The following is a 13,386-nucleotide window of genomic DNA, read 5'->3' as shown; positions in this document are numbered from 1 at the left end:
CATGCCCAGCTAATTTTCGTATTTTAGTAGAGACAGGGTTTCACCATGTTAGCTAGGCTGGTCTCAAACTCCTGACCACAAGCAATCCATGTGCCTTGGCCTCCCAAAGTATTGGGAGTATAGGCATGAGCCATTGCACCTGGCCAATTTTACCATTTTTTAAAATTATTCTTTTAGAGACAGGGTCTCACTATTTAACCCAGGCTGGTCTCGAACTCCCAGCCTCAAGTGATCCTCCCAATTTGGTCCCCTAAGTAGCTGGGTTTACAGCCACCACTCCTGGCTCAGTTTCACATGTGAAAGAAAAGTCCGGGTGGGGCACGATGGCTCACGCCTGTAATGCCAGCACTTTGGGAGGCTGAGTCAGTGGGATCGCTTGAATCCAGGAGTTTGAGACCAACCTGGGCAACATGGTGAGACTGTCTCTACAAAAAAATTCAAATAGCTGGGCATGGTGGTGCATGCCCGTAGTCCCAGCTACTCAGGAAGCTGAAGTAGGAGGATCACTTGAGCCTGATAGGTAGAAGCTGCAGTCAGCCATGATTACACCACTGTACTCCAGCCTGGTTGATAGAGGGAGACCCTGTCTCAAGAAAAAAAAGGAAAAGTCCTACATCCAAAACTGAATTAAGGCCGTGCGCAGTGGCTCACCCCTGTAATCCCAACACTTTGGGAGGCTGAAGTGGGCAGATCACTTGAGGTCAGGAGTTCGAGACCAGCCTGGCCAACATGGTGAAACCCCATCTCTACTTAAATACAAAAATTAGTTGGGCATGATGGGGTGCGCCTGTAATCCCAGCTACTCCAGAGGCTGAGGCACGAGAATCACTTGAACCTGGGAGGCGGAGGTTGTGTGAGCCAAGATTGCATCATTGCACTGCAGCCTGGATGACAGAGCAAGACTCCTTCTCAAAAATAAATAAATAAATAAAAATAATTATAAATATTAGAAAGGAAAAATTGAAAAAAATCCCCAGATAATGAGATTATATAGGTAGAAAACTGAAAATAATCTACACATAGATTAGAGTTAATAAATCAAGTAAGGTTGCCAGATGTAAGATCCCATACAGGTTCACTGAATTTTTATACAACCGCAGTGTACAGTTAGGAGATATTATTTTAGAAATTAATAAAAAGTGTGAGATTTTTAGTAGAAAAATTATAACACTTTACTGAAAGATAATGAAGACCTGGGCACGGTGGCTCACGCCTGTAATCCCAGCATTTTGGGAGGCCGAGACAGGCAAATCACGAGGTCAGGAGTTCGATACCATCCTGGCCAACATGGTGAAACCCCGTTTCTACTAAAAATACAAAAATTAGCTAGGCGTGGTGGCAGGCACCTGTAATCCCAGCTACTTGGGAGGTTGAGGCAGGAGAATCGCTTGAACCTGGGAGGCAGAGGTTGCCGTGAGCCGAGATCGCACCACTGCACTCCAGCCTGGGCGACAGAGTGAGACTGTCTCAAAAAAATAAAGAATAAAAAAAAAATGAAGACCTAAACATATGGAGAGACAAATCATGTCCATTAATAAGATAAAGATTCAATTCTCCCTAATCAATCTATAGATTTAATTCAGACGCAATAGGGATTTTCATGGAAATTGACAAGACAATTCTAAACATTTTTGGAAGAAGAAAGTTTAGCCAAGTTACTATTAAAAAGAAAACAAAGTAGAGAGATGACACCCACCAGATTTTAAGTCTTATTATAAACTCATAGTAATTAGGATGTGCAATATTGGCTCAAGTTTAGACAAAGAGACCCATGGACACATGTCACTGCATATCCCTAGGGAAAGGAGGTACCAAGTCAATACACAGTGCTGGACAATTGCCAATCATTTCCAGGGGAAAAATAACACCAGATTCACACTTCACACTATACATAAAAATTCAATTCCAGAGGAATCAAGGACTTAATATGAAAGACATCACTTAAAAAGATACAGAATTTATTTAATAATTTGAGGTGGTGAGTTGTTTATTAAACAAAACACACAAAAGTACAAATGAGAATGAAGAAAAAAAAAATCAGTCTGACATTAAAACCAGTCACCAAGAGACTCTATAAGAGCAAAAAGAGAAGCTGTAAACTGGGAGAAGGTAATTGCACCATATAACCAACAAAGAATTACTATTTAAAGTCTCTGAAGTCTAGAAGCTGTGTAAAAAACTACTATACCCACTAAGAAAAAGATTCGCCATCTAAGAAAAAAATGGGCAAAAGGCACAAACAGGCATTTTACAGGAGAAACCATGAATGGCCAAAAAATCTTTGAAAAGATGTTCAACCTCATTAGTAATTAGGGAGATGTACATTAAAATTACTATAATGCTGGAAGATTAGACATTTGTAAAGGAAAAAAAAAAAAAAAGCCAGGCACAATGGCACACACCTGCAATCCCAGCATTTTGGGAGGTCGAGGTGGGAGGATAACTTGAGTTCAGAAGATCCAGAGCAGCTCAGCCTGGGCAACATGGAGAAATCCTGTCTCTACAAAAAGCATAAAAACAAAATAAAAATTTAAAAAAATCAGCCAGTGTGGTGGTGCACACCTGCAGTCCCAGCTGCTTGGGAGACTGAGGTGGGATCACTTGGATCAGGAAGTTGAAGCTGCAGTGAGAGGATATCATGCCGCTGCACTCCAGCCCGTGTGATAAAGCAAGACCCTGTCTCAAAAACTAAAGTAACATTTAAAAACCACTAAAAGTTACAATTTCATAACTACCAGACGGACAAAGATTAACTTCTGAGCATTTCTTTTATTTTATTTATTTATTTTTTTTGAGATGGAGCTTCACTCTTGTTGCCCGGGCTGGAGTGCAGTGGCACGATCTCAGCTCATTGCAACCTCTGCCTCCCAGGTTCAAGCGATTCTTCTGCCTCAGCCTCCCGAGTAGCTGGGATTATAGGCACCACCACGCCCGGCTAATTTTTTATATTTTTAGTAAAGACGGGGTTTTGCCATCTTGGGCAGGCTGGTCCGAACTCCTGACCTCAGGTGATCCGCCTGCCTTGGCCTCCTAAAGTGCTGGGATTACAGGGGTGAGCCATCACGCCCGGCAACTTCTGAGCATTTCAAGGCCAGTAAGGGTGAGAAGCAATGGGAATATAATAGGCCATTTGTGAAAATGCAAATAAGTACATAATTTGGGAAAAAATTATTATGCAGGTACCTACCTGCCCTAAGACCCAGCCAGCCATTCCATTCCACACTTTAAGGAAATAAAACCTTGCACAGGTTCAAGGAGTTCCAATGGCCAAAATCTGGCAAAACCCCAAAACCTACAGGAAGGGAGAACGGATCTACACACTGTGCTCTGTTCAAACGTTTTACACCTAGCAGAGGTGCACAGGGCAATTATTAGTCATTGGCCATGTGTGCCGATTGAGCGCTTGAAATGCAGCTAGTCCTAATTGAAATGGGCTAAATGCAAAATATACACAGGATTCAGAAGACTAAGAAAACAATGTACAACGTGGGTTTCACCACGTTGGCCCAGGCTGGTCTCGAGCTCCTGACCTCAAGTGATCCGCCCACCTTGGTTTACCCAATGTAGTGGGTTACCGGCATATGCCACCGCGCCCAGCCAGAACACTTAAGAATCTTTCACATTAATGACACTGAAGTAAATACTTCGAACTTGTTGGAAAGAGCTTCACTAGAAAAAGAACGCTTGCACTTACACAAAGTTTAAACGCGTGAGCGACTATAAGCGTTTACAAGGAGAACCGAAAATCACGTAACAACTGAAGCGAAAAACGCCGTGTTAAAATATGGATTATAATCCTTAAGCAGTATCTATAAAAAACACCTAAACGAACTCAATCTAATTTTTAAACAGCTTCGTGTAGCCTTGCCGGAACAAGGCCTCAAAAAATTGGCTTAAGACTCAGAGTTGTTCCTCTCCACGGAAATCTTTAGTAAAAGGCGAAAGATTTATACGATCTGAAGAGAAACCAGAGTATACTTGTTAATTTCATAACTCGTTTCTCGGGTAACAGAAACTCCTAGTGTACTGATGGTGACTAGTGAATGCCAAGGTTCTACACCTAGAAAAAAATTTTAAGAGTACTGTTTAAACAAAAGTCTAACTTTCACAGAATATGCTTAGAATAAAAATGTTTGATTTTGCCTTTTTAAATTTGTACTGTGAGCAGTGCATTATGGGTATGCAAATAATCGGATCAATCTTTTGATTCCGGAACAGAGCATTTCACAGAGTGCCTTATGTCACCGTTAGGGGGCGAAGCCGAAGACTGGCTGGCTGGAAAATAACGCTTTCCTGGTCAGAGACTCGGGTTTTATCTGTTTTGTGTATTTGTACGTCTGAGTTTGATTTCTTTTAAATAAAGACTGCTATGAAATTGAAAGAGAAAAAATTGGCAAGTAAATGATTAACACAGAATTCAGAATAGTGGTTCCTCCCTTCGGTGAGGAGCGAGAGATGTGACTTGGGGAAGGGCGCACAGGGGTTTAAAAAGTTTGACAATTTCCGTTTTTTTAAACTGTGTGGTGGGCGCAGGGGCGTTCTGATGTTATTTTTAACCGTGCACTCCGGGGATATACTGAATTTTACATGCCATTTGAGATTTCTTGGCAATGTCCTGTTTAAAATTGGAACTTGAGCGCTCTGTTTCAGGTTTCCTGCCCGACCGGAATCTGCTGTTCGGGATGCAATCTTGCTATTCCAGTTTCAGACCTCGTGTCTCCTTATCCTAGGCGGAAGGATCGCCTGACGCCCAGAGTTCCAGACCTGCCATCTCTACAAAAAATAATAATTTAAAAACATAGTGCTGTCCTCTCCCCCTCGGAGCTACACTGTCGGCTCTCACCAGCCTACAGGGAATTCCTTTCTAAGGAATGTGCTCTCTCGGCAACCAGTGAAAGGAAAGCAGTGCAGGCTGGTCTGGAATTACTGGCCACAAGCAATCCTCCCATCTCGGCCTCCCAAAGAATTGGGATTACAGGCCTGAGCCACCTCGCCCAGCCAGCTCTAAGACTTTTACAGCCGATGGTGTAAACATTTCATTTCCCGACTTTCACACCTTCTCTGAACCAACACTTTTTTTCACTTTGCTGCTCCTTTGCTAGCAAGTCAACCATATTTGACATGCATGTAATTTAAATTTGTCTAATACATTTAAAAAATAGATTTACTGGATATAATTTAAAAGCCAAGCGATCCATCCATTTAAAGTATACCATTCGGCCGGGCGCGGTGGCTCACTCCTGTAATCCCAGCACTTTGGGAGGCCGAGGTGGGCGGATCACCAGGTCAGGAGATCGAGACCATCCTGGCTAACACAGTGAAACCCCGTCTCTACTAAAAATACAAAAAAATTAGCCGGGCGTGGTGGCAGGCGCCTGCAGTCCCAGCTACTTGGGAGGCTGAGGCAGGAGAATGGCGTGAACTCGGGAGGCGGAGCTTGCAGTGAGCCGAGATTGTGCGACTGCACTCCAGCCTGAGCGACAGAGCGAGACTCCGTCTCAAAATAAATAAATAGAGTATACAATTCAATGGTTTTTAGTATATTCACAGTTGTAGAATCATCCCCACAATATAATTTTAGAATTTTTTGTTTTGGGTCTGTTATTGGACTTTTTTCTTTTTTTTTTTTTTGAGACGGAGTCTTGCTCTGCTCCCCAGGCTGGAGTGCAGTGGCGCAATCTCGGCTCACTGCAACATCCGTCTTCCAGGTTCAAGAGATTCTCCCGCCTCAGCCTCCCAAGTAGCTGGGACTATAGGCGCCTGCCACCATGCCCAGATAATTTTTGTATTTTTAGTAGAGACAGGGATTCACCATGTTGGCCAGGCTGGTCTTGAACCCCTAGCCTCAAGTGATCTCCCCGCCTTGGCCTCCCAAAGTGCTGAGATTACAGGTGAGCCACCGCGCCCAGTTAGAATGTTTTTGCCACTCCGAAAAATGAAACAGTACCCATTAGAAGTCACTTCCCACCTGCTCATTCACCCAGCCTCTGGCAACTACTAATCTACTTTCTGTCTCTGATAGGCCCATTCCAGACATTTCATATAAAAGGAAGCATACAACATGTGGCCTTTTGTACCGGCTTCTTTTGATGTGGCTCATTGGTGAGCAAACATCCATCTGGTTTTGTTTGTTTGCTTGGTTTTTCCTTCCCACAACAAGGAAAATGTGATTTAATTCTACAAATTTACAAACCAAAATACAAAAACAAAATGTGGAACACAAAATAAAGATGAGGAGTTCTGAGACTCAAGGCAGCTCAGCCGTAGCAGCTGCCCCGTGGTCCCGGCTGAATCCTCCCCATGACTTGGAGTCGGCTCTGACTCCAAGCCTCAGAACTTGAGGCTGAAGCCGGGCCCGCGACCGAGGCGCCCTGGTTCGTGATGGTGAAGTGGAAGCCAGTCTCCTTCACGTGGTCGTCACCCAGCTGGCTGTAGCCCAGGCCTCCCTGGCGGGGCGCGGGTCGGGTGGGGGCGTGCTGGTGCTCCACTTCACGCACTGCTGCTCACTCTTTGCGGGCCACGTGGGGAACATCGAGGGGTCAGTGGGGGGGCGGGGGCGATCTCACAGAAATACTCGCTTGAGGCCATCCTCAGTGCTCCTCCCGGGGAAGTAGCTCAGGAACTTGTTCGTAAGATGAAAGCCCTGTTCTGAGAGCAAGGCCCCCAAGCCCTTGCAGAGGTTGCTATAGGGGTACTGGCTGAAGGTCATCTTCTTGACTGCTGGAAGGTTACTGTAGCCATGCCTATTTGTTTTTGTTTTGATACAGGTTCTGTCACCCAGGCTGGAGTGCAGGGCTGCAATCATAGCTCACTGCAGCCTCAAACTGCTGGGCTTAAGCACCTCCTGCCTCAGTCACCCGAGTATCTGGGACTGGAGTCTGCAAGCCACCACATTGGGCTAATTTTATTTTTTAATTTTTTGTAGAGATGGGGGTCTCCCTATGTTGAAAGACATGTTGCCCATGCTGGTCTCGAATTCGTGGGCTCAGGGGATTCTCCCACCCCTGCCTCTGAAAGTGTTGGTGAGAGGTGACAGCGCGCTGGCAGCCCTCGTAGCCCTCGCTCGCTCTCGGTGCCTCCTCGGCCTCAGCGCCCACTCTGGCCGCGCTTGAGGAGCCCTTCAGCCCGCCGCTGCACTGTGGGAGCCCCTTCCTGGGATGGCCGAGGCCGGAGCCGGCTCCCTCAGCCTGCGGGGAGGTGTGGAGGGAGAGACACCGCAGGAACCGGGGCTGCGCACGGGGCTTGCGGGCCAGCTAGAGTTCCGGGTGGGCGTGGCCTTGGCGGCCCCGCACTCGGAGCGGCCAGCTGGCTGGCTCCGCTGACCCCAGACAGTAAGGGGCTTAGCACCCGGGCCAGCAGCTGCGGAGGGTGCGCCGGGTCCCCCAGCAGTGCCGGCCCACCGGCGCTGCGCTGGATTTCTTGCCGGGCCTTAGCTGCCTCCCTACAGGGCAGGGCTCGGGACCTGCAGCCCGCAATGCCTGAGCCTACCCTGCCCACCCGCCGTGGGCTCCTGCGCGGCCGGAGCCTCCACTGACGAGTGCCGCCCCCTGTTCCACCGCGCCCAGTCCCATAGACCGCCCAAGGGCTGAGGAGTGCCGGCACAGGGCTCGGGACTGGCAGGCAGCTCCACCTGCGGCCCCAGTGGAGGATCCACTGGATGAAGCCAGCTAGGTTCCGGAGTGTGGTGGGGACTTGGAGAATCTTTATGTCTAGCTAAGGGATTGTAAATACACCAATCAGCACTCTGTATCTAGCTCAAGGTTTGTAAATGCACCAATCAGCACTCTGTGTCTAGCTCAGGGTTTGTAAATACACCAATGGACACTCTGTATCTAGCTAATATAGTGGGGACGGAAAACTTTTGTGTCTAGCTCAGGGATTGTAAACACACCAATCAGCACCGTGTCAAAACGGACCAATCAGCTCTCTGTAAAACGGACCAATCGGCTCTCTGTAAAATGGACCAATCAGCAGGATGTGGGTGGGGCCAGATAAGAGCATAAAAGCCCGAGCCTGCTGCGGCAGTCAGGTGGGGGCGTTGTCTTTGGTGCCGAAGTGGCTTTATTCTTTTGCTGTTTGTAGTAACTTGGTGCTGCTTCGTGCTTGGGTCTGGCCTATGAGCTGTAACACTCACCCTGAAGATGTGTAGTTTCGCTCTTGAAGCCAGCGAGGCCAGAAATCAACCGGGAAGAAGGAACAACTCCAGATGTACTGCCTTAAAGAGCTGTAACGCTCCCCGCGAAAGTCTGCAGTTTCATTCCTGAGCCAGCAAGACCACGAACCCACCAGAAGGAAGAAACTCCGAACACATCTGAAGGTCAGAAGGAACAAACTCTGGACACGCCGCCTTTAAGAACCCTGAGATTCACCGCGAGAGTCTGCGGCTTCGTTCTTGAAGTTAGTGAGACCAAGAACCCACCAATTCTGGACACATTGGGATTAAAGGTGTGCTACTGCGCCAGGCAGCGTTACGTCTGTTTTGATAGTCTTGCATGCTTGCTGTAGTTCACAACGTAAGGGGAAGTTAGAAACCCATGGAGATGCAAAGTTCTCACCATATGATAATAGCTACGTCTCATAGGACTTAGCAAGGGGTTAAGGGGTGGGTTCTCTTGAGTACTGAGCTTCCCCCGTATTGAGCCTTGGGAGAGAGTGTTTCCCTTTTCCTGGGCTTTAGGAGACATTTATTTGTTGGCCTGCGCTCTGCTTCACTCTGGAAGGGTCCTGGATAGCTTTCACTGTTGAGAGAACTGAAAGGAGAGTTAACTTGTTTGTAGCTCTGTGAGTCTCCACAGAGGGTCATGGAGTTTCTACAATTTGTGAATCTGAAGCTTGGACTCACGCCGATCCGTTATTTATGATGTGGCTTGCACTTCAATTTCCAGCAACAATTCGTGCTAATTTAATTTAGGAAATAACTGGCTGGGCGCAGTGGGTCACACCTGTTGTAATACCAGCGCTTTGGGAGGCTGAGGTTGGGGGGATCACCTGAGGTCAGGAGTTCAAGACCAGCTTGGCCAACATGGTGAAACCCTTTCTCTACTAAAAATACAAAAATTAGCGGGACGCAGTGGCATGTGCCTGTAGTCCCAGCTACTCTGGAGGCTGAGGCAGGAGAATCGCTTGAACCCGGGAGGCAAAGGTTGCAGTGAGCGAAGATCGTGCCACTGCACTCCAGCCTGGGTGACAGAGCGAGACTTTCGTCTCAAAAATATAATCTGTGTATTTTATACTTATCTCAATTGAGACTGGCCACATTTCAAATGCTCAATAGCCACATGTGGCCAGTGGTTGCCATATGGAACAGTATACTTCCAAATCCTTTTGGATCTTCTATGAAGATAATCATATGGACTGAGAATAATTTTTTCTTTTTTCACTCCTTATACTTTTCCCTCCCCCTGACTTTTCTTGTTACACTTGCCTGGCAAGGCCCTTAGTGAAAAATTGAATGGAAGCAGTGATACTGTCATCTTTGTCTTTTTCCAGACTCTAAAGGGAAAGTTCACAACACTTTGTTATGTGTGAATGTTTTTGGTGGTGGTTCTACTTTAAGCAGATTCCCATCTATTCCTATTGTAATAAGATTAAAACATAGCTGGGCTTGGTGGCTCATACGTGTAATCCCAGCACTTTGGGAGGCCGAGGCTGAAGGATGGCTTGAGTCCAGGAGTTCGAGGCTGGCGCCTGGCCAACGTGGTGAAACTCTGTTCCTACAAAAAAGCACAAAAATTAGCCAGGTGGGGTGGTGCGAGTCTGTAGTCTCTACCGCTTGGGAGGATGAGGTGGGAGGATCACTTGGGCCCGGGAGGTCGAGGTTGCAGTAAACCTACATTGCACCACTGCACTCCAGCCTGGGCAACAGAGCGAGACTATCAAAAGTAAAATAAAACTAAGTTATATATTATGTATATACTATATATAAAAATGGATAGATGTTTAAATTTGTCAAACTTAAACATTTGATAAATGTGCATTCATGGGATTACCAAATGATTCTGCTTCAATCTCATATAGTGTTGATCAATCTACACTAACAGATTAATGGGGCTTTTGTTTATTTTTTTTCTTTTTCTTTTGAGACAGTCACTGCTGAAGTGCAGTGGCGTGATCTGGGCCGACAACTTCCGCCTCCGGGGTTCATGCGATTCTCCTGGTTCTTTTTTGGTTTTGTGTGTGTGTGTGTGTGTGTGTGTGTTTAGATGGAGGCTCACTGTCACACAGGCTGGAGTGCAGTGGTACAATCTCGGCTCACTGCAGCCTCTGCCTCCCAGGTTCAAGTGATTCTCTTGTCTCAGCCTCCCAAGTAGCTGGGATGATGACAGGCGTGTCCCACCACACCTGGCTAATTTTTGTATTTTTAGTAGAGAAGGGGTTTCACCATGTTGGCCAGGCTGGTCTTGAACTCCTGGCCTCCACTGATCTTCCCGCTTCGCCCTCCCAAAGTGCTGGGATTACAGGTGTGAGCCACTTGTGGCCAGCCTACACAGATAAACGTTAAATCATTCTTGTAGATTGTTCTCTGGTTTCTATTTGTTGTGACCAGATGCCAGGGCCCACAGTTACAAGAAGCAGGTTCTCTTGTCGAAGCAACATTCAATCATTTCAAATTTTTCTGTAGAGACTCTCCCTATAGGGAAGGTAGTTGGTGGGGGGCCTCTAGGTCTCAGCTCCTATTACGTTACCTCCGTTCTTCGAACTCCTTGCTCATTTCTGCTGCAGCCTCCGCGATGGCCACAAGAGGGCCCAAGTTCCATTTAGTGCTCAGTTCTGACTACAAGGCCCACCCGTTATGGTCGTGGCGTCAAATATCTTCTTCCCTTAAATCCGAAAAGTATTTCGAAAATGTATGCTGCTCTTGCACATTTTAAAGATGTCTACAGCTTTCTTGTGATAACTTACAATATAAGTTTAAAGAGATGCAAAGGATGAGTATCTTGTGCATTTTAATATTAACACTGAAAACTGTTACATCACTAAAAATTTAGGCCGGGTGTAGTGGCTCCTGCCTGTAATCCCAGCACTTTGGGAGGCTGAGGCGGGTGGATCACCTGAGGCCAGGAGTTCAAGACCAGCCTAGCTAGCCAACATGGTGAAACCCCGTCTCTACTAAAAATATAAAAATTAGCCCGGTGTGGTGGCACCACCCCTGTAGTCCCAGCTACTCGGGAGGCTGAGGCAGGAGAATCGCTTGAACCTGGGAGGCGGAGGTTGCAGTGAGCCATGATCGCGCCACTGCACCCCAGCCTGAGCAACAGAACAAGACCCTGTCTTAAAAGGGTATCCCAAAAGTCAGGTTAGTGTCTGGCTTTATGGGCTAGAGAAAGGATTGCAGCCAGGAAGGGGCAGGAGTGCATGTGCTGGCAATATCCTGGAGTTCGGTTACCCACAGGCGTTTCGTGAGGGCACTGCATATACAGAACCCTTTAGATGTGGAAAATTTTAAAACTCTCCAAAATAAGTAGCATAAAAAGCTGAGGAGTCATACTAAGCAAAGCAAAGAAACTTCTGGAAGAGAGCAGTGACTCCCAACAAATAATGGCTTGCAGAAAGGAAAGAGCTGATAAGAAAGTGCATTAAGTCTCTTATTTATATAAGATTAGGCCAGGTAGTGAACCTGGGAGGCGGAGCTTGCAGTGAGCCGAGATCGCGCCACTGCACTCCAGCCTGGGCGACTCAGCGAGACTGTCTCAAAAAAAAAAAAATTAGGCCAGGAGCGGCAGCTCACAGCTGTAATCCCAGCACTTTGGGAGGCCGAGGCGGGTAGATCATCTGAGGTCAGGAGTTCGAGACCAGCCTGGCCAACATGGCGAAACCCCATCTCTACTAAAAATACAAAAAGTTTGCCGGGCATGGTGGTGGGCGCCTGTAATTCCAGCTACTCCGGAGGCTGAGGCAGGAGAATCGCTTGAACCCGGGAGGCGGAAGTCGCAGTCAGCCGAGATCGCCCTACTACACTCCAGCCTGGGCAACAAAAGCAAAACTCCATCTCAAATAAGATTAGCCCTATCTACCAAAGCAAAGACTACAGTATGGGCAAAAAATAATGTAAAACATCTCTAATTATTACATATACAAGTGATAGTATTTTGGATTACTGGATTTTTCCATTCTTTTTAGTTGTTTAATGTGGCTTTTAAAATTAAAAATTCTACCTATACCTCGAATTGTTTTGGGTTTTTTTTTTTTTTTTTTGAGACAGTGTCTTGCTCTGTCGCCCAGGCTGGAGTGCAGTGGCGCAATCTCGGCTCACTGTAAGCTCCCTCCCGGGTTCACACCATTCTCCTGCCTCAGCCTCCCGAGTAGCTGGGACTACAGGCGCCTGCCACCACGCCCGGCTTATTTTTTTTGTATTTTTAGTAGAGACAGGGTTTCACTGTGTTAGCCAGGATGGTCTTGATCTCCTGACCTCGATGGTCTTGATTCTCCTGCCTTGATGACCAGGATTGGTCTTGATTGTCCTGCCTCGGTCTCCCAAAGTGCTGGGATTACAGGCGTGAGCCACCACGCCCGATCCTCGCGTTGTGTTTCAACCGGACAGTGCTGCAAAAAGAAAACTGAATACTGTACAAGTAACAAAAAACACGCATCTACCAAACAGTCTTGACTAAGAGAAGAATCCCGGAGGAGGTACTACTTGTGTACCAACTGTCTATCACAAAAAGTTGAAAAGCATGAATATACAAGCCGCATTTCTTTGGAACATAAGTGAATACACGCAGAAATAATTACCAATAAAGTAGGGAGAAAAGAACTAAACAGGATTCAGTGCTTTTACCACACAATCTGCTAGTCATTGCTTTACAACAATACTATCAAAAGCACTATTGAACAGAAAAGAACACACGAACTTAATAATTCTATTGTTGGATTACCACATATAGCCTTGCCAAAGCAAGGCCTCAAAAAATTGGGTTAAGACTCAGAATTGTTCCTCTCCACGGAAATCTTTAGTAAAAGGCGAAAGATTTATGCGATCTGAAGAGAAACCAGAGTATACAAGTTATTTCTGTAACTCAATTTTCGGGTAACTACAATTCCTAGTACACTGATGGTGTCTACTCATCCCAAGGGTTACCACCTGAGAAAGTTTATACAAAAAAATTCTGCATGCAAAATTCTCATACTTAAAAATGTCAAGCAATATAGAAATTTGTTTTTTTTTCCCGAAAAAAATACTGTTTGCAATGTATTATGGGTATGCAAATGAGACCTGAATAATCGTCTTTAGACTCCGGAAATACCTTAGCAGTCACACGGTGCTCTTGGGGCAACCTTTAGGGGGTGAAGTGGAGGCCTTGCTGCCCAGGACTTTTTTTTTTTTTTTTTTTTTGAGACAGGGTCTCACTCTGTCATCCAGCCTGGAGTGCAGTGGCGCGATCTAGG

General features: G+C 46.4%; 2 non-coding genes across 2 annotated transcripts; both read right to left on the bottom strand.

Annotated features, from left to right (window-relative positions):
* Positions 1-3,860: 3,860 nt before the first annotated feature.
* On the bottom strand, positions 3,861-3,976 carry LOC112437376 (U5 spliceosomal RNA). The gene has a single exon (XR_003025995.1). It is a non-coding gene; the product is annotated as a U5 spliceosomal RNA (small nuclear RNA).
* An 8,906-nt stretch (positions 3,977-12,882) lies between these two features.
* On the bottom strand, positions 12,883-12,998 carry LOC112437375 (U5 spliceosomal RNA). Its single transcript, XR_003025994.1, has one exon. It is a non-coding gene; the product is annotated as a U5 spliceosomal RNA (small nuclear RNA).
* Positions 12,999-13,386: the final 388 nt, after the last annotated feature.

The sequence above is a fragment of the Pan paniscus genome, chromosome 16 (genome assembly GCF_029289425.2).
Source record: "Pan paniscus chromosome 16, NHGRI_mPanPan1-v2.0_pri, whole genome shotgun sequence".
NCBI lineage: Eukaryota > Metazoa > Chordata > Mammalia > Primates > Hominidae > Pan > Pan paniscus.
Note: the sequence above shows the minus strand (reverse complement) of the source record. Positions and strands in the feature narration are given on the sequence as shown.